Below are 22153 nucleotides of genomic sequence, written 5' to 3'. Positions count from 1 at the left end.
AAACTGTTCCCTCCGTTTGGGATTTTCAGCTCTCCGAAACTAAATACTTGGCCTACTGACAGCACATTTGGGAAGCAGTTGTATATTAATATCGTAATCATATTCAAACTTATTTTAGGAGTCAAAGGAAGATGATGTAAAACACGCTCAATATTTGAAAGGGAGGTGTTGAGTGAGCAACTATATTCCCAACCCCAAATCCAAGCCAACTGAAGGCCAACAAAGATGATGCATTTCTCCAGTTTGAGATTTAAAATAAAAAAGGGGGGGAGGCGTTGATTAAGTGTAAAGTTTGTGACTGTGTATGGGAAGTAGGTGTGTGTGTACGAGGTGTGTGTGTACGTGTGTGCACAACAGAGAGGGTGAGAAAAAGCTAGAGAATGAGAGATTGAGATTCTCTTCCCTGCAATAAAAGATGGCAAGGTGATAAATTAGTGCTCTCAACTGAAATTGATTACTTTGTGTTCCCATCCAGTTCATATGGCAGCCACACAGATGCTCGGAAACACCTTAATGACACGTTGGAGAAAACTTCTCAAGTGGGCCCCGTGCAGCGTTCTCTCCCTTCCTCCCCCCATTGGCTCCAAGAGGGAACTGCTGTGTATGCCGCATACATTAGGGGAAGCGCAAACATCCCTCTACTCCCCCCTGCCCAGAGATGTCTTCATTTTATATCGGGAATCCTGTAGACAATCCTAGGAGCCTAAATGCTAAAATGACAAATGTAAGTGATTTTGTCTTTTCAATGCTCGGATATATCTATCCCCGGCTCTCTGGAGAGGAGGCACATATAGCAAAAAGACGAAGCAGCAGCATCAAGCCACCTAGAGGCACTCTGATCCAAGCTTGCCCGGCAGAGCAAAGCAAAATTATGGCTTATTGCCATCATAGTAGGCTACATGAAACTGCCTAGTTTGCTCGCAGAGATTAAAAGCAACAAATTCCCATTATACTTGAATTAAAGGAGTACTACACGAGAAGGCCTCATCTCCGTCAGGCCCTTGGTTTTAAGCAATTTAAAAAAATCTCCTTCCGGTAAAAATCCTTGGTGAGATGGATAACTTGCTGAAATGTAATCGATCCCACTCCTTTTCAAGTGTGACAATAGGTGACAATCTGAGAAATGTCAAAGATATTCAGAAATCTATATAGGTACAGAGTTCAGAACTTTTATTACTATTAAATTCTCAGTTACTATAACAAATGCGGTGAGTATAAGAGAGGTTTTTTTAAAAAATTAATTAATTAATTAATTAAATTATTTATTTATAGAGTGTGAGCAGGGGGAGGGGCAGGGGGAGAGGGAGAGAGGGAATCACAAGCAGACTCCCCACAGGGTGTGGAGCCAGACAGGGGGCTCAGTTTCATAACCTTGAAATCATGACCTGAGCCCAAATCAAGAGTTGGACACTTAAGTGAGCCACCCATGTAGCCCAAGAGATGATTTTTATTTTATTTATTTATTTTTCTTGAAGTTTTTGTTTGTTTGTTTGTTTTGCTTTGTTTTGTTTTGTTTTTTTGAGAGATGAGAGAGAAGGAGAGCGGGGACAGACTCCTCGCTGAACAGTAAACCGGACATGGCACTCAATCCCAGGACTGTGGGATCATGACCTGAGCAGAAGGCAGATGCTTAAATGACTGAGCCTCCCAGGTGCCCAAGAGAAATTTTTTTTTAAGATTTTATTTATTTATTTGACAGAGATCACGAGCAGGCAGAGAGGCAGGCAGAGAGAGATAAGGGGAAGCAAGCTCCCCGCCGAGCAGAGAGCCCGATGTGAGGCTCCATCCCAGGACCCTGAGATCATGACCTGGCCGAAGGCAGAGGCTTTAGCCCACTGAACCACCCAGGTGCCCCCCAAGAGAAAAATTTTAAATAATGTTTTATCACTCGAGGATCTTATAGCTTTGAAAGAAGACCCAGGTTTCAATGTTTGTGTAAATGTATAACGAGGTACTAAACCCTACAAAGATCAGTCAAATATTCTGTAAATTGTTTATACATTACTTTCTATAAGCTTACTAGTCTGTATCTATGTGCTCCATAATTCTATATGTTTAATTACTGTGAATCTGTATTAACTACTTCTTAGGCTTCCATGGAATCTAAACTTCATACACTTTCGCTATTCTGAGACATTGAACAATTATCACAGGAGTAATGCTGATTTGAAGGACTACAGTCAATATGGGACACTTCAGTGGCTGATAGACACAAGCAAGGATACCAAGTGCCTTTTTATACAGATGCAGATGAAGCAGAGCTTAGTACCTAAATGATTCCAAAGGCCTTAAGCCCCTATCAAGCTACTCTGCCCCCCAGAGATGATCTTCAGTCCACCAGGATCCTATCATTTTCCTGGAGACACTCAATGCCTCTCCTTCTCTGAAAGGCCCTTTCCTCTCCTGGCCCCTTCTTCAAATTGTCTGAACCCTAGCTCTATCCCTTCCAGCTCACCTTCCACCAGACAACACTGCCCAGAACTTTCCTGAGTGTGAGCCTAGGTGAAATGAAGGTCAGTGTCCTGATGACACGATCTTCTAGCCCAGCTGGACTGCAGGTGTGCCTGAGTCTTGTAATTGCAAACATAGTGTGGTATTTAGCCGAAAGGTGCCCACACATGCAAGATAACTGGAAATGTATGTATTTCCCAAAGAAAATCTTAAAGCCTATGTTGACAAAAACACTGATTGCTTGCAAAGTTGAGGCAGTCTCTTATTAAGGCAAGCAGCTTTGAAATCTTCCCTACCTGTTTTCTCATTAATTAAAGGACTCGCTGCTCGAGTTTGTAATTTCTTAAAGCTACACTGTTAAGGCCTTCTAATATAGGGGATCTGCATGTTTAAAAACCCTACTTAAACATACTAAAAAAGTCTACCAAAATGTTAAAGGATTAGTTTTGTCTGAGTTTACATGCTAAAAAGACGTGATTAGCATAACAAAAGCACCACGGCCATGGTTAATACTATATATTTTGCTTTTTGAATCATTCCTCAGATATGATCTCCATTGATCTCAAGGTAAAGGGACTGGTATAGTCTTTTTATGAAGATAACTGAGAATGCCAAGGGCTCAAAGAATCAGCTCAAACTGACGGGTAAATTTAGGAACCTGGCCAGGTACAGCTAGATTACAATATAAGGGGTGGGGAAATAGGACATTTTGTCTGGGGGGCGGGTAGCATCTCCAAAAGAGCTTTTCAACCCATTTTCCTACCGTGACCGAACAAATGAAACTGTGACCTATAGAAAACAGTTCACACAGAGCTTTTAAGTAACTCTGATGGTCTAAGGGCATTTCTAAAGCTCTATGCTTTGCTCCCTATGGTCGAGTTGGGTGTCACATGGACCGTCCAAGCCCCTTGGAGTCTTCCTAGAACCAAAATAAGGCTCTGAGCCTCTGGCTCCCAGGATGTCACTGCCACTACCAAAATACCCATTTGAAGATTCTTGAGGGAAGGTGGGACCAAGACTTAGGGAAAAGACACATCTCATTTTTGCTGACTGAGCCCAGTGTATCCTGTTTTGCTTAAGAGACCCATCATATTCTGAAGCAATAGTTGTCAGACTGTTTTTTTTTTTTTTAAGATTTTATTTATTCATTTGACAGACAGAGATCACAAGTAGGCAGAGAGGCAGGAAGAGGGAGAGGGGGGGAAGCAGACTCCCCGCTGAGCAGAGAGCCCGAGGCGGGGCTTGATCCCAGGACCCTGGGATCATGACCTGAGCTGAAGGCAGAGGCTTTAACCCACTAAGCCACCCAGGCACCCTGTTTTGTTTTGTTTTGTTTTTAAGCAATAAAAACTTTTCATAAATTAAATTTGATGTTGAGCTTTTTTCCTTATAAACAGACAAATGTTGAACTGCCTTTAACAAAGACTTCTCCTTGCCCCATATTAGTGCCACGAGATACCTCTCAAAACCCTAGACCTCTGGGGCACCTGGGCATCTCAGTTAATTAAGTGCCTGCCTTTGGCTCAGCTCATGATTTCAAGGTCCTGGGATGGAGCCCCAAATCTAGCTCCCTGCTCAAAGAAGAGTCCACTTCTCATTCTGCTTCTGCCTCCCTCTCCACCCAACTCATATGCTCTCTTTCTCTTTCTCTCAAAAAAATAAATAAAATCTTAAAAAAAAAAACCAAAAACCAAAAACCAAACAAACAAAAAAACACCTTAGAACTCTGGAGAGCCTCATTTGAAAATAATTCTCCTAAACAATTCAATGGAAACACAGCCTTGAGCAGAAGCCTGTTCCTAGTGACTAGGAAGTGGATTCAATCCCCCTCAACTCAGTCTATACCCCTTGCATTCTTTCTCCCCTTGAGTCCAACTTAAAACTCTTTTCCTTGTGATTTGTGTATCTTTTCCAGGCCAGGTACTGTGGATACCTGCATGCCTGTGTTTAGAAGTCAGGAGATTCGATTCTGCTGTGCTCAACTCCTCTTTATCTGCTTCCTACTTAACAAACCCTGGAATTGTCAGAGATATTTAACCAAAAATAGAAAAATTAATGTGGATAAGAAGAACTGGGATTTCCCTGGGAATCTTCAATTTAATAGTATATGCACAATTAAGGTAAGTGGAAAGTCACATACAATTACACTCGGAAGTGTAAGCAGACTTCGTGAAATAGGTGTTGCGTTTCCTTGTATTGAATAAAATAAATTCTTTGAATAGTTCTATTATCTATCCTTAACTGAAACATACAGCGCCTGTCCTATTTCTTCAAAAAGCTTGTTAATATGCAATCACCTAGTACAACTGCTAAGTTTTTAAAGGTCACCCATGTTTTATTCATAAAGGGTGGTTTTCTGGAGGGGAAAAAGGTTACAATGTCATGTAATACCATATTCTGATGGAGGCTTTGCTTTCCAAGATATGTTCTAATGGAGCAGATGGGGAAAGGGTGAGATTTGGGGGGACAGGAAAGTGGATTGTTTCAGAGATATCAATAAGACTTCATTAAGAGCCAGCAAAACTTTCAAACAAGAGAGAAAGGATTTACTCTACTTTTTTAACTATCAAGTAAGCATGACAGCCTGTGTTAATTTATATTCAAAAACTTACTCAGTTTTTCCCTAAGGCCAGGTATATGAAAGTAAATGTTTCTCAGCCTTCTTGACGGTCAGTGGCCATGTAGCTACTTCTGTCCAATAAAATGTGAAATAGAAGTGAGTAGAAATGTGTGTCACTTGCAAACTACAACTTTTAGTAACACTATTAAAACCACCAGTTCCCTCTTTTCTATCGTGGCAACTGGGAGAGACAGTGCATTAAATATATAGATCAATGTCTGAATCACTGAGTTATTGTTTGAAAATCCATTGCCGCAAAGATGTGCCCAAATGCAAATTTTATTGGAATAATGTTATATACCTAAGGAAAAAAAAAATTTGTTGTGTTGGGTTAACTGAAATGTTGAGGTTGTTATCTGTATTAGTCAGGATTCTCCAAAGATACAGAACCAATCGGAGAAGACTTATGATATGAATTGGCTCGTGCCATTATGAAGGCTGAGAACTCCCATGATCTGCCATTTACAAACTGGAGAACCAAGAAGCCAGTGGTATAACTGAGTCCAAGTCCAGAGGTATAAATCCCTATATGAAACGGAAGACTCAAGCACCAGGAATGCCAGTGGTCAAAGGCAGGAGAGGATGGCAGTCCCTTCCTCCACCTTCCTGTTCCATTCAGGCTCTTACTGGATTGAATGCTATCATCCACATTGGTGAGAATGATCTGCTTTGCTTAGTCTGTGGATTCAAATGCTCATCCAGAAACACCCTAATCTTAACTACCAAAGGGGGCTTTAAAATTTACTTTGTTCATCCTCCTTTTATAGATGTTAATCCAGTTTTTCAAAGTCACAAAAACTTTCTCGAGACAGTGAATAATAATAATAATAATAATAATAATAATAATTCAGGTATTTGATTCCTGGGCCAAAACTCTTTATATAGAACATAGCTTGTATTTTACAAGGAAATGACAGAAGGTGGTATATCCATCCTTGATAAGTGAGTAGATGTTATCTTTCCATTATTTTAATCTGTACTTCTATGTAAAGGAAACCAAAACTGGCGCCTCTGAGTATTTTTTTCTTCTTCTTAAGTTTCTCAAAATATCTTAAGCTCAAGTACAGAAACACAACATCACCCTCTCCTTCGAGGGGCCATGTCCTACTCATCATTACATCCTTCACAATGTCAAACACATTTATTTGTATTAGAGCTCAATAAATGTTTGACTTTAATTGAATGAAAATTTGATTTCTATTTTTTTCACCTTGATTAATTTACATTTTATCTTTCTAATCACTAGAATTAAAAACCTCAAGGTTGCCTTTGATTTCTCCCTCTTCCTCAACACCAGAGCCAAATGGCCATCAGGACTCTTCATGGCATCTTTACTCTGTTTTCAAAATCTATACTCTTATCCTGACTGCCAGTTTGGCTTTTCAACTCTCAATGGTGACCTACCTTTCCCACAGATTACTCTGATTATCCCAAAGTCCAGACTTGTTCCAGAAACAAATCATAGTTCCTGGCTTCCTCTCTATTTTATTTGTGCTTCTCTCCCTTAAAATTTTTTTTTTCTGGTCATAAAGGACAGTTTTTCTGAAAAGAAAAACAGAAATGTAGAACAGTGTGTTGGTTAAGAAGGTACTGGAGCCCAATAGATGAAGGATTGCAACTGGAAATCTGGCTTTGCAGTATGTCTATGTGCTTATGGACTAATCACTTAGTTAGGATTTCTATGTTTCGGCTTAATGATATATACAGTTAGAGCCTGACTTTAGCACTTATCTTTCTCATGTTCTTAAAGGTCTTCTAGTAAAATCTACTTAAACACACACACACACACATATATGCACATGACATTGGTGAGCAATGCAGAAATTATTAAAGTTATCTCAGGGAAGGTGAAGGATAGACTGACCCTATCTCACACTGCTTCTTGCAAACTCCATTCTCTTTTGACCCACTGTCCTCTCAAGTCTCTCTGCTTTCTTATTTATTCTGTTCTGAGCTTTTCCCTTTGTGTTTCAAATTCTCTGTCCTCTTTTTTATATAGAGCAACTAGCAACCATAATTTTCTTGGGATTTTACCCTTAACTTCAAACAGCATGTAGAAGTAGATTTTCCAGACTTATGGGTTGCTCCTCCAATAGTAATTCTCATGTAAAGTTTTCTCCTCACTTTAACATGGGATATTATCACTGAACTACAATGGTTGTAAATGCTCCAGACAGAAGCTATCATGTGTAAGCACTCAATAAATTTTGGGTATCAATATCATTATTATAAAAATCAAGATGCCTTATTCAGTGTGGTATTTGTGGATGATAATTACTACTGATGCTTCTGGGATCTATTTGAATCAGGGTAAATATCAGTGGCTTAAAACAATAAAAATTAATTATTATCTCAAGTCATATGTTGATGCACACTGGACAGGCCTCTTGCTCAAAGGAGAGCAGTAACCCAGGGAACCTAGTTCCTTCCATCTTGTGTCATCTGTCATGGAAGGAAAAGAGCAGAGAGGCTGTATGGTCAGACTGGAAGAGTTAGACAATACTCTGCCCACAGTCCATTGGCTGGAATCAGTCATGTGACCACATGAAGCTGAAAAATATTATCATTTTGTGCTAGATGAGGAAATAGGATTGGGGATACAATCTTTGACATAAGGTCTATGTTATTTCTAAAGTAAAAACTATGGCTAAACAAATCTCAAGGTAATATGTCTTAGTAAGATTTTGATGAACTTTTGGTACATGATTAAGTTAAAATAAGATTTACGGACTTGGTTAGAGAGGAGACATAATGTTGTTCTCATTTTCTTGCCTATCCTTTCCTGGTGGGCTGCCACTAAGATGGTCCCCAATTATTCCCACCTCCTGATATTTACCCCTTTGAGTAACCCTCTCCCCTCAAATGTGCCTGGGCTCTTGATTGCTTCAGCTGATTATGTCAAATGGCAGAGAATTTCTTGTCTGTGATTGGATTATAAAATACCAGTCTATTGTCTTCTGGATTTGTATGCTTTGGGAATGTAACCAGCTATTTGTAGGGACTGGAGACTTAGTCAAGAAACCGAAGACCTGAGTCAAACAGCTCTCCAGATACTGAATTCAGACAATAACCTGAATGAGCTAAGAAAGGGATCATTCATTCCCCCCAGGTGGGCTCTCAGGCAAGATGCCAGTCCCAGCTGATAGTTTGATGGCAGCCTAGTGAGAGACCCTGAAAGAGATGACACCCCCAGTTAAGTCATGTCGAAGCACCTGATGCACAGAAGCTGTGAGGCAAGAAATCTGTGTGACTTACTTATTTTTATGTGACTCTCTTTCATCATTTGTTGGCTATACATGTAACTGCACATATTTAATGTATATGATTTGATATGAAATCATCATCACAATAAGGTTTTTTTTTTAAGATTTATTTATTTTAGAGAGAGGGGGTGTGCTCAAGTGGAGGGAAGGGGCAGAGGGAGAGAGTCTCAAGCAGACTCCCCGCTGACAGAGCCCCACATGCGGCTGGATCCCCCAACCCACGAGATCATGACCTGAGCTGAAACAAAGAGTCAGACATTTAACCTACGGAGTCATCCAGGCACCCCTCAAGGTTTTGGTAAGTTTTTGGTAATTTGTTACATAATAATAGATAACTAATGTGCCATTCCAGTTAGTATTAAGATTATTTGGTATCAATAAATAAAACGAATGTCAATGTACATAAAATATACATAAAATATATTTTAATAATATAATCTATAATTTGTGTGTTTTTTCTAGTTCTAATTCAATTTACCAGTTTTGGAATTTACCCATAATTTATGTAGAGAAATAGAGGCTTCTAGATTATAAGAAAGCACTCATCAGGAAAGTTGAACTAGTATCAGTCAGCAGGGGTGCTGAAAACAGAGCAATATGGTAAAATGAAGCAATAGAGGAAATTAAGGTAAGGGAAAAAAGAAACCTTAAGATCTGTAAATATTAGGGACCCCTGGGTGTCTCGGTCATTCAAGAGTCTGACTTCAGCTCAGGTCATGAACCCTGGTCCAGGAATCCAACCCCCAAAGCAGCGTTGGGCAGGCTGCTTGCTCAGCAGGGAGTCGCTTCTCCTTCTCCTGTGCCTCTACGCCCCAGCTTTTGCGCTCTCTCTCTCTTACTCTCAAATAAATAAAATCTTTTTTAAAAACCTGTAAAAATTAGTAGCTCTATATAAGAAATGTAAAGCTATGTCAAAGTTTAAGGAATATATGAAATATTAGTAAAAACTTCAAAGGTTGAAATGCCTGTTTGTTTGACATTAAAGTAACCTAAAAAGCAGGCTAGTTTGATTCGTTTTTTTTTTTTTTAAGATTTTATTTATTTATTTGACACAGAGAGAGAGATCACAAGTAGGCAGAGAGGCAGGCAGTGGGGCGGGGGAGGGGATGTAGGCCCCCTGCTGAGCAGAGAGCCCTATGCGGGGCTTGATCCCAGGACCCTGAGATCATGACCTGAGCCAAAGGCAGAGGTTTAACCCACTGAGCCACCCAGGCACCCAATAAGTTGTTTTGTTTTGCTTTTTTAATCTACATATATTTCCATTACTTTTTGAAGGAAAGACACCTTCCCTCAATTTGTACTTAAAAGGACCCGATGCATTTTTCTTGAAAACGACCCCCTCTGTCTCTGTTCCCTGTTTTATTCTTCTAATAGGTTCGAAAAGGGTCCCACTATTATATCTTCTTAGGTCACGAGGTAAACCTTGAGTTGTAGGACATTGTAGAAGGGAAAGCTGCCAGATGAAGTAATCATATAAAATACGTCAGTTTAGGGGGTTAGGTTTTATTTGTTAATATTGCGGCTGTTATATTTTAAGAATATATTGTAATGAACGATTTAATTACACTTTTACCTGGAGTCTCTGCACAAAGGATGCAATTTTAAAATGCGACAAATGGGTGAAATGGCTTGTGTGTGTGTGTATAATTCACACTCATTATGTGTCTCTTTCTGAAAAGAATAGTGATACCAGTGATTTGATGGTTGATGATCAAACGTTCAACTTGACCTCATTCCATTTTTTTTTACCTTCTTAGAACCAGAGGACAGTGCCAAAAAAACTTAGGTCGAAGGTTATATAGCTTCAGGATTTTTCTTTCGCCTTATTAACAAGGGGCAGTACTGGCAAATGAATTGTTTTCAAGTTTCATAGTAGAGTTCATCACCAAAATTATCCAATCTCTTCAACTCTTGCCTCAAGTAGATAAGAACAAAAGGCCCAATTTTACCTTACGTATTTGATTCTGCTGCAAATAGTTACTCTTAAACTACTTTTACTTATGCTTTCATGTGTAAAGCCTTTTCCTGTGTAAATTAAGAAGCGGGAGAAGATCTCCATCCACAAATGCTCAATTAAGTGTTTCTAGGATTCTTGACATGATTATTCCAAATTCCCGTTTAAAAATGCATGTGTGTCCAGAAGAGAGTTCATGGGTCAAACTTTTATACTTTAACGTGAATAAGTTTAATCATAGGTGTGTTTCTCCACAGTTCAGATGAGATAGGGCATCTGGAAAGAATGAAGCTTTGGATAGAGTCAGATATTTCAAAAGTGTGGATTCCCACCCAAATGTACACTGCAAAGTGTCTGGGTGAATGGCTTGAAATAGTTTCAAAACACAAAGGTCGTAAAAGACGGGCTCAGATCTGGGCCATTGGTACATGCATTTAAATATTGGAATCTGTAACTGTTGTCTTCTTAGGCAAAGAAACAAAAATGAAACCAAAAATGTGCATCCAAATTATACTTCCCCAGATTTTCAGATGAAATTCAAAATAAAGTATTTTAAGTGTATGGGTATATAAAATCTAAAACTCAAGTTGCTCCTGCCCTAATAGATTATGAAAATGCAAAATTCTACGTAACTTTTGTAAAGTAGATCTTTCTCTTTCCCCTCTCCTGCTGGGGCTCTAAGCATATGCTTTGGTCAGCTCTGGTTACAGACATTATTATTTCTAGTCTTCACAAACAAAACACCAAAACAATTTTTCCTGACCATTTCCTGAAAATGTGTTAGGACTTTCAACTACTATCTTAGTCACCTTCCCGGTCATGTTTTTTTTTCCCCCAAATTTGTCACTTATTTATGCTGCTTTGATCAATAATAATTTAATGATGACTTAATCAAGAAAAAGAAAATGTAACATTTAGAATCCTTCTGCCACTGGAAATTTAATTTAACTTATGTGGACATGTTTTCTTTGCAGAAAATTTATTCTTTCTTTCCTACCCTCTTTGTTTTTTTGATTGCAATATAGTCGGCATACAATGTTATATTAGTTTCAGGTGTTTGACAGTGTTCAACAATTCTGTATATTACAAATGCTCACCACAATAAGTGTAGTTACCATCTCTCCAAATGCAAATTTATTACAATATTATTCGCCATATCCTCTATGCTGTGCTTTTCATCCCCATGACTTATTTATTTTATAACGGGAAATTTGTACTTATTTATTTTTTATTGGAATAGTTACAGAAGTCATTTTTTTTTTTAAACTAACATGTCCTTCAAAATGTGACCTATACAAATGACCCAATTTCTCCACCAGATATTTAAACAAATTCGCTATTTTCAATCAAATTTCATTCCTGGCCACTTCCTCATCATAGAGGGTTGCCAGATAAAATACAGGACATCCTGTTACGTTTGAATTTCAGATAAACAATGTAAATATGTGTGAGATATTTGCTAAATCTGGCAACCTACAGCCTCCCACCTGCAAGTGTCTGTTCTAAGCCCAGATGACCATCCCGTGCAATGACATGACCCGAGCGGTCCATGAACACAACATAGAACCTGGACTCCCGTGCGCTCCACTTAATGACTTTGAAGACATCAAGCATTTCTGCACAAACTTGTGAACCATCTTCCATGTGCTCAGGCAATGAATGCTTAGCCATGATCTAGGTGCTGGGCATAGCAAAATAACAAAGCCGTGTTTCTGGACTAAAAACAAAATATATTTCAATCTTTACTACTTTCAAGCAAAAGACATTTCTGTTCCTCAACAGAAGCTTAGAGTGGAGGTCCATCGCATACAGTATATAAAAACAGAACAGCTGTCATTGAGAGCAGAGACTTGACTTCATTTTCTTGGCTCCTCCTTCATTGAAGATCATGGCATCTCTAATAAGTCAACTGGTGCAGCATGAAACTCACTGCTTTAATCCCCCAGCTTGGGCATGACTCTGCTAACAAGAGAAGACGCTGAAGAGGAAGGGAAGGGTAAGAGTTATATTCCTGATGTTTGGGCTTCTTTGTCCACTTTCCTTATGTAAGACCAACACAGTTCACTTGGACATGAATGCCATCTAAAGAAAGGTGGGTTTTTGGTTTTATTTTTATTTTGGGTTGTGTTTTCCTCACTCTTTGGCAATGTAAAGAATGATTTGGGGTGTTTAGTGATCTACTATGTAGAATGTGTTCATGCCTGGATTTGATAAAAGGGTCCAGCTGAGAGCATCCTTGGAAAAGAAATAATATCTGTTGGCAGGTATAATATCCATGTAAAGTACCTTCCTATATTTGGGCAGGTGGGTAAATTCCTTGAAGGTATATATGTTAAGGGCATGCTATTTTAAGAAGGATGGCAACTAATGGGCCACTGGAAGAGATATTTTGTTTTGGCCAGGCTTCATTGGGGACAGTTTTTCAATCTCACGGGGTTGAAGGCAGAGTTAAAAGGCACTTACTCAGTGATCTGCCTATGTTTATGTAGGTGTTTTATTATTACCACTTTACTCAACCCTGAGAAACGTGACTCTGAATTGTAAGTGAATGAAGCAACTCTTTACCTTTTGGAAGTAGCAAGGTCTTTGGAGTTATTAAACTAGGGGGAAAAACCAGTTTGTTCTAGTGTGTAGATTCCAAGTGCACTTACTAAATAAATCTCAGCATGAATAAGATTCTAAGTCTATGCATGCATTAGAACTGTTTACCAGCAGTGACACTTCTTTGGCCTCTTTTGGAGTTTCTATTTTAGTCTTTTAGCTGAGACCTTGACACCTGGAGAAAATACAGGGGGAGTGCCCACGCTTTAAGCAGCTGTCTCTTTCACCAGTGGGATCTGGGGAGAGGCTCGGGAGCTTATGGGTCACAACAAAGAAGGAGGAAACTGAGGATATTTGGAGAAGGAACTATTTTGTTGCATTATATGTTTGTAACTTTTACATCATCATCACTTTGCCTATAGATAAACAGTCATCCAAGTTGAAGAGGGGATTTCCTGGCCCAACGCCATCCTCACTCTCATTATCTTAAACCTGTCCAAGGCACATTTATTTTACTGAAAACTCAGTAAGTCAGTGTCAGAAATGATCTTCCCATTTTCACAAATGGAATTGTACATCAACTTTCAATTATCAGGCATATCTGGTAGAAGAGAGGAATTCACAGATTAATCCTGACTCTTAATTTGGCAGTTGCTTTAGCCTTCCTTCTTCAGAATGATTCTCAATGAGCAGCTAGAAGATTTGAAAAGTGACTGAGTGGAGTAATAATAGTATTAATATTATGACTTTACAGTTTTTAAGGTGTTTTTTAATTCATCATCTCATTTGGTTTTCATAAGCTCTCGACATGGAGATAGCAAGTGTATTTTCATCCCTTTTGAATGATGAGGAAACAGGAATGAAATTTAGGTCACTTGGTTAATGAGTGCCTCTGATTGTCTCTCTACTCTATGATATGACAGGGTCCAAGATTTAACTACCATGCTGTCACCTGGTTATCTGTACATTTGTATTTAAGGAGCTGACATTGAGTTAGTGAGTTGGGGATACAATGAAAATAAGACTGGTCTTTAATGAGGTGCTTAAAATTTCCCTAGGGTTCCTTCCCATGATCTTGGAAACTTGGTTTTGTGGACTTCCTGATCACCATCTAAAATTCTGAAGTCCATTTTTTCTCTGTATCTCTTTGTTTGAAATTGTTTTCTCCCAATGAATAATCCTGGCCTCTAGAGCAGGAAGCCAAGTTGGACAGTGTGAACAGGCTGAAATACAAGGCATCATGGACCATGGAAAACGGGATAGTAAAGCTATTGTTCAAGTGAAAGTCTCCTATTGATCTTGTGTATTGTTTCAGCCTGTGCTCTGAGTTTTATAATCTAGAGTCAAGAATATGATCCAGGAATTAAAAAGTTCTTCAGAGAATCAGATATCCTGCCTGAAACTTTTCCCTCTCATCTCAGTTTCTGGAATATCTTTCCAATTTGGTTTTAGCATATGGTCTACCACTGAATAAGTCTTTACAACTGATTGTGATTTTGTCTTAGCTTTGATCACTGGGAAGTAAACTTGAAGCCGAAGTTTGATTTAGTTCCAGCAACTTTGCAACATCTTGTAGAAGGTATACCTTGTTTGTTAAACTTATCCTACCCTAACTTTGTCCCAATATGCATTTTTCTTTACCAGGAGTCCCTCCATTATTTATTTGTATCCCATATTCACACACACACTTACATGTATACATATATACACAAGCACAGACATAAAGTTTTGCATAAACACTTATGAATAGTAACAAATTCTCTATGGAATGGAGTGGGTCGTAAAATACAGCATATGTGTACACACTGTTTCAATGTCTGTCCAGCATAAGACCTTGCACATAGGCTGTGCTGGATAAATATTTCCAGATCCTTAACTGAGGAGTTGAAATTTACTTGAAAGATCTTCCAGGTTAAATTATCTGGTAGCTTTATTAGTGATATGCTTTCTCTTAGATCCCCAATGGAAAACCTTCCCAAAACATATACTTTGTTATCAATTACCAAAAGAAATTCAAAAGGATTCCCTCTGGTCTGTCACTGTGCTCATCTGTGAGTAGCTGCCAAGAGCACGATGCTGAGAGGGGATCTAACACTCATCCCACAGTCAAGGAAAAGGGAGGGGCTGCTTAGTACTGTCTGTGGTGGATTCAGGATGTGTAGGTGATGGGCCACATACATGTGAATCCTACCCCACAGTGACATCCTCAGCAAAATAACTTACTCCACCTTGCCAATATTGAATCAATTACATAAAAAAGAAACCAATTACTTTCACTTGAACAAAGACATATTTGGCCACCAATATGACCTCTGGATCTTCATTTGTTTACCCAATTTTTCCTGCAATCGGTGTCAAAACCCACAGAAGAAAAAGTCTTTAGCTTGGCATAGTTTTAAGCCCATTAGCACATTAATCTTCCATTACCCAAAAGGTTTAGAATATCAAGAAAATGCTTTCCCATTGATTCCCACATTAATTTTTCACACGAGGAAGACTGAAATATATGTTAGCATGTTTGAGAACATGCTGATATAAAAACAGGGATTAAATTTTACTCACCACACTCCTAACTAAAATTCACAGATGTTTTATGTGAATTAAGCATTGTAAAGCACTTAGAACAAAAGAGCAAGTGCAGTGATTACCTTAAACTCAGTTTTAATGCCAGACAAGTTATTGCATCTGTTACCAAATGGAATTTCAAATTAACAAATCTCTACAACCTGTTCATACCATTAAATGGAACTCTGATATTTAAATGTCTAAATTGTAAAAATTTCAAGTGATAGGCATGAATTAATTTGTTTTGAGATTTAATACTTGTATGAAACTTCTATATTGGGCAGAAAGTCTTTGTGTAAGACAAATAATTTTACAGAATCCCAGCCGTAGTTTTTAACAAAATCATGTAACTTTTCCAACTGATTTTAATGTTTCAGTTCAGTGCCCATAGAATAATCTGCCCACTGCTGTTTCACATGAAGTTATTTTATTACCATAAGAATTTATATACAAAACTGTATAAAATCCTGAATCTCTAAAAAAATTTGAACATAGCTAGATAGTAATTGCTTTCCATGGAAGGGTTGTATTTCTGGATTTTCACAGCATTACTTTATCCAAACATACCTCCCATTGCTACATTCCCTAAAAGGGATAAAATGAAGTAGATTGAGATGAATTAGACTAATTAATGGGTATGAACTGGCCTTTCACCCTAACAGTTGTAGACAAGCTCAATCTAAGAACTTAAATCAGGGTCTGCTGTTCTAAGCCCTAGTGGACATCAATTCACATCATATAATTTGGCAGAGTTGGCCCAGAAATGAACTTGCCATGGATTTGACCCTCCCATTCATAGATGGGGGCGGCACGGAGAAAGGGAATGAGAACATACATGCAAAGACACACACACACACACATCCCAGAGCATTACAGCTGTCTGAATTTTGTGAAAACAATTCAAAATGCCACTTCAAAGGGTTTTCCTTGAATTCAACGCTTACCAATGAACATCATATAAAATGGCATCATTGTTCATCTCCCTTTATTGCTTTCGATAGAACAATTCCAGTTAAGACTCAGAAATAATCTGCTAATGCATATCCTTGTTTAAACCTATTGAACGTTAGTTCTGCAAAAACAAGTAGGAATTTAGGCATATGGGGATCATGCACATTTACAGGCGTTCCTCTGGAACTCAATATAATTAATTAATAATAAACAAACAAATAAATAAATATCAAAAGTACAATTGTGACGTTTTTCCTAAGCCAGACACTCTTTAAAGGAATACATTTCTCGCTGTAATTTACAAGCTACAAACTCTTGGTAAAACCACGTAAATGTAAACTTCATAGGGATATGCGTGTGTTAGTGTCATGTACCCCAGCCTACGGGGTTGTTTTTCTGGGAGCCCCTCACTTTCTGTCCATAAAAATCATGGCAAGCAGTCAGAACAGCCATCAGCCCCGCAGCGACGGTCCCCGGGGAAGCCCCTGGCCCACTGAGTTTGGCGGGGTTTGGGGCAACGGGTCAGCCAACCAGCATGGGCGCCAAGCTGGTTTGAATCAGAAAGCTGCGAATGACAGAGGCGGATGGATTTCAGAGACGCCTCTGTCACTGCTAGCTGCTAGCATGATGGAGCACCGCTCCGGGCCTTGGAGAATAAGATTGCTGTTAGTGAGTATTTGTACATTTGGCAGTAAGAATATTATTTTACTGTTAATGCAATTTTCTCAATGCTTGGTGACTGAAATGTATGGCACCATCTCTTCTTAAAGGTCACATGCCCCAGAAAAGAAAGAAATAAAGGGAAGTGCAATTTCCTAAAAACAAAATCTTTTGTTAAAAAGAGAAAGAAAAAAAAATGTGAAATTCATGCCAAGTCTGACGGAATCTCAGCAAAAAGATGCCGCATTGATTTGTCCGGAGTCAAATGCAAACTTGAAGTTCTAGAACTTTTAAGTTCTAAATGCAGAATCCATTCCTGTAGATGTTAGGGCTTTCTAATGGAGACATCTACATCTAGTGATAACCGGTCTCTGATTAGGATACATTACAGTGGCTTCCAGGCTGATTCATCTCCGCTAAACTCTGCCTACTTGGTACCTTTCTGTTCGTAGGCCATTTGCAAATACGCTCCTTTCAGCCACAAATAAGCGGATACCAAGATATATGTATGTCTCATTAATGAAAGTATCCTTATTATATATGGAGAAAACTGGCTAACCTTCTTTAGCAATAACTTTGGGGATTTTCCGTACATTTTTAACAGTTAGCTGAATGATTTAGGAAGGGCGAAATAGGAATTACGGGGTGATTTTCTAAGTGTGTGATTTTTTGAATAATCAAATTATGCACACACAGCAGTGAAAATTTGGGACATAAAGTACAGTCCAACATTATATTATAATTATCAGATAACTATGCATTCTGATTTGTAAAGGAGCCAACATAGTCTTAGTTTATCAGTTCTTTTCTATTATCTCTTTTAGCAACCCTATCTCGTCATTTTTTTCTTCCCTCAAGCTGCAGTGGGATTTAAGCCATCTTTGTATTATTATTGACAGTGAGGTTAAGATTTCATAAACATTGTAAAGAATTATAAAGATCAATCACACAGATTCTTTTTTTCCCCCTCTTTAACACATGGCTGAAAAGACTTTCTGCACCCAAGTATATGATAAGTTCATTCTGATGAGAAAATTAGAAAGTTGGACGTATTTATACCAATCGTGGGCAATGTGCATATAGTTAAATAGGTCATTTCCAATTTTAACAATTCCACCCCTAATTTCATTCAGCATCTTTGACACAGAAACCCAGTTTAACTCCTCCTGGGATAGGTGAAACCCTGGAGCAAGCAACTCCCTGTGTAGGGCTACTCATCCCTGGGATTTCTCCTTTACTTAAGGAGAGCTTCTCCAACGTGTGCGCTGCTCCCTGCAGACAGTACTGGTGGGACACCAGGGAAGGGAAAATTATTTAAAACATAAAGGCAAATTCATAAAAATTAACTGTTGTGGATAAAGGAGACTAAAAAGACACTAGTTGTTTGAAAAAGAAAAAAGATGAAACAAGGACCCTGAACTTGAATTCATATGTGTGCATTCATCCCTAAGAACATGTAGCATACCACCCATACCTTTATTCTCTTTATAAATCTTATATCCAGTGTAGAAGCTCCAGGATTCCTTTGTAAAATAATCACTTTGCAATTCTTAAGGATACCAGTGACTTAAGTAAATTTCTTCTCATTGGAGAAAATAAATTTCTTAGTTGGTTTCTGCTTATGGAGGCAGAGTTGATACTCAACAGCCATTTCCCTCTGCTTACCAAGGGCCGGACTCCAAAACCTCTGGCCAAATGTCTCCAAGTTGCAACCTGAAATTACCTTTAACTGGCTGCATGATTTGGTAAGACTACACGCCCAGGGAATAATGTATGTAGTAAAAGCCTTGGGAGGAATAACAATAGTTACTGATACAAAGGCGGATGGCAGAATAAATTGGGTCATTGACCTTGAACCTCTAAAGGCCTGAGGTTAGATCTGGATTAAATCACGAGTGAAATGATCACAGAGGTTTTGCTTCAAAAATTAGCACTCAGGTTGATTCACTTTGACAGGAGAAGGCGAGGATGCCAGAGACTAAATTAAATAGAATTAGATTGTTATGCCTAAGTGGAGCATCTGTTGAGGATGAAGCTTTATTCTCATCCATCTTAACCTAATGAATACCCAAGTTGGATTTTTTTTTTTTAATAATACCTGATTTAAAAATAGGTTTGGGATGGCATATAGAATATCAAGATAGCACAAGAGGCTAAAAATGCACAATGGCTGCGCTAATTTGACAAAAATAGTTTTTAAATTAATTACAGTTGAGTTCCAGTCCTTGAAACCTAGTAGATACATCTGTGTTTCACTAACGTATCCTTTTAAGTTTATATTCAATCTCCCCCTTTATTAAACCTCTCCCACTGTTTGGGAAAATAAATACATTAATCAACAACACTGTGATTATATCTCAAAAGAAAGATCTATTTTTAAAAAAGCAAACCTATCTAATAATAGGTACTATTCATTTAATGAGTTATATTTAAAGTCCCAGAAACTATGTAAAATATTTTATATGTATTATTTCAAATGCTTTCCAAAGTTTAGCATAAAATCATTTCAAGTGGCCCAAAGACAGAGCAATAGAAAACTTAAAACATGTCGTTATAAAGTCACTCCGCTTTTCATGATTTTACCTCAAAAATTTATATTTGATCTGGTCTTTGAATAAGTATCTTATTTATTTGATTCAGAATTCAGAATTCATATTGTGAAAAAAAATCTCCCTTTTAACCCTGAATTCCAGTCATTCATTTTTTCATCCTGTGAATTTCCTGTGTATATTTCACTCAGATTATACACATATACACATTACACACACACACACGCAAACATACTGCTATGCACATTGTTTTACTTTTAGCAAGAGATTTTTAAAATTTTTTAATTTTAATTTTTTTTTTTTTAAGATTTGATTTATTCTGGCGCCTGGGTGGCTCAGCGGGTTAAGCTGCTGCCTTCAGCTCAGGTCATGATCTTGGGGTCCTGGGATCGAGCCCCGCATCGGGCTCTCTGCTCAGCAGAGAGCCTGCTTCCCTCTCTCTCTCTGCCTGCCTTTCTGCCTACTTGTGATCTCTGTCTGTCAAATAAATAAATAAATAAATCTTTAAAAAAACAAAAAAGAAAAGATTTTATTTATTCATTTGAGAGAGAGAGAGAGAGAGAGAGAGAGCATGAGCAGGGGCAAGAGACAGGTGGAAAGCAGACTCTGTGCTGAGCAGGGAGCCTGATGTGGGGCTTGATCCCTCATGACCTGAGCCATAGGCAGACGCTTAACCATCTGAGCCACCCAGAGGCCCCAGCAGTATATGTTTTAAATAGTGTTTAATAGTTTTAGTAATAGTTTTCTTATGCTTTTATTTAGCCACATAATATTCCACCCTGTTTTCTTTCAATCCTTAATTATGTAAAGGAGAAAATGTTTGTGTGGTGCCACTGTGTCTGAAATGTTTTTTTTTTTAAATGCTGTAATCTTCTTTTTCACCAAAAAAAAAAAAAAAAAGAGAGAGAGAGAGAGAGAGAATAGATGCCAGCTACATACTCTTAAGAAAATTAAGGTGGAGCCTTGATGCAGTATAAATATGGGTCAAAAAATGTAAAAACTGTAAAATATAGGGATATGTGATGGGGAGACTATTGGAGAGACCTGTGCCAAATTTGCCAAGTGATCCGGCAAGAAATTCTCAGGGTCTCACTGCAAAAACTCAAATCTGTTCACATCCTGGGTCCCGTTCAGTGCCCCTTATAGCAGCTGTCAATTCTGGCTTTGGTATCAGGGAGGATGGTTCTCCATCCTGGAGCTGGCTGGAGTTTTCAGGAAAGTGGCCATGATTCCAGAACTCTCTTTTATTTTATATCCCTTTTATTCACATGATCCAGAGAGATGGGATCAGAAGCCTATTCTTGGACACACTTTATACGTCATACCTTCCCCCAAACCAGATTATCTGCTGTTTCCCAGCCCAGTCTTGCCTTTGGCTCCATAGTTCACTGCACTTGATTTTGAGATAAGAGCTCTTTGACCTGTATAGGTCTTACCACGGGCATTGGTCCTGCACAAAAGTGTATTGTCTATACAAATCATTTGGGCATGCTCTGCTGACCAAATATCGCTGGCATAATGATCTGCTTACTACTCTCTTTAAGTCTGTCTGCGGAACTGGTTGAATGTGGACTGTAAGATATAGAAGTAGGGTATTGTTTATGGATGTGATGACTCCTGGACTAGCGCCATTGCATCTCCATTGCCATTTCCTTGACATTGTTGGGTTAGGAACGTCTCCCACGGTGGCTGATGCATATAGTACATGCTCAGTTAGCTGTGGTTCACATTTTCACTTTTTTCAACATCTCCTCTTTATGTTAAGGTATTTCTCTTTTTCTTTTTTCCTCTTTCATTATAAGTACGCTGGATTTACCCAGAAAAAGCCCCAGGGGGGGTGTTAAATTCCCGCAGTAAATTAACATTCAGCATGTAGTAAGTTCGGACATGGACCTAGCTAGCAACAGAATAATGAATCAAGTTTGGGGAAACTGAGGGAGCACTGCACTTTCAATAGCACCTGTGGACCTCATTTACTGCCTCACTGCTGCTCAAGGGGCCCCCAAACTTGGCACAACATTTTGGTTTGTCATATACAGTAACACTGAAAGTACCAGCAAGGGAACATCTGCTTGCTTAGTCTGTCTTCTATAAATTAGAATTTTAAAACTATTAAGGACGCACTGATTATAAATAAAGAGCTAGGAAAATCAGGAGGTAGGAAGCTCATTCACTATGTCACGCTGGCAGATTAGAATTTCACTGGTATCTACAACACACAAAAGTCACACGCCGTCAATTTTCACTTTGAAAAACATTCAATCCTATGGAAATGGTGAATAATGCAATGGACACCCATGTACCCCTTGCAGCAGGATTCACCGGTTGCTAGCATTTGGGTGAACCATTTGAAAGTAAGCCATGGAGATCAAGATCTGAACATCTAAACATCGCATTGCCTATTTCCAAGCATGTGGACGATCTACGTCATTACAGAGGGAGTCATCCTACCAAAGAAAGTTAAAATTGGTGAGAACTTCATTTGAACTGCAGTTTTAAACCACGTCCCTAAATGTGCTTGACCTGGGGGGTTTCACTCTTTGAGGATTCTGCTCTATAAACTCTGATGATAGGAGCTCAGAATCCCACCCCTTCATGG

The sequence above is a fragment of the Lontra canadensis genome, unplaced genomic scaffold, assembly GCF_010015895.1.
Source record: "Lontra canadensis isolate GAN:19392208 unplaced genomic scaffold, GSC_riverotter_1.0 scaffold211, whole genome shotgun sequence".
Lineage (NCBI taxonomy): Eukaryota > Metazoa > Chordata > Mammalia > Carnivora > Mustelidae > Lontra > Lontra canadensis.
The sequence above is the reverse complement of the archived record's forward strand: the minus strand, read 5'-3'. Positions refer to the sequence as shown.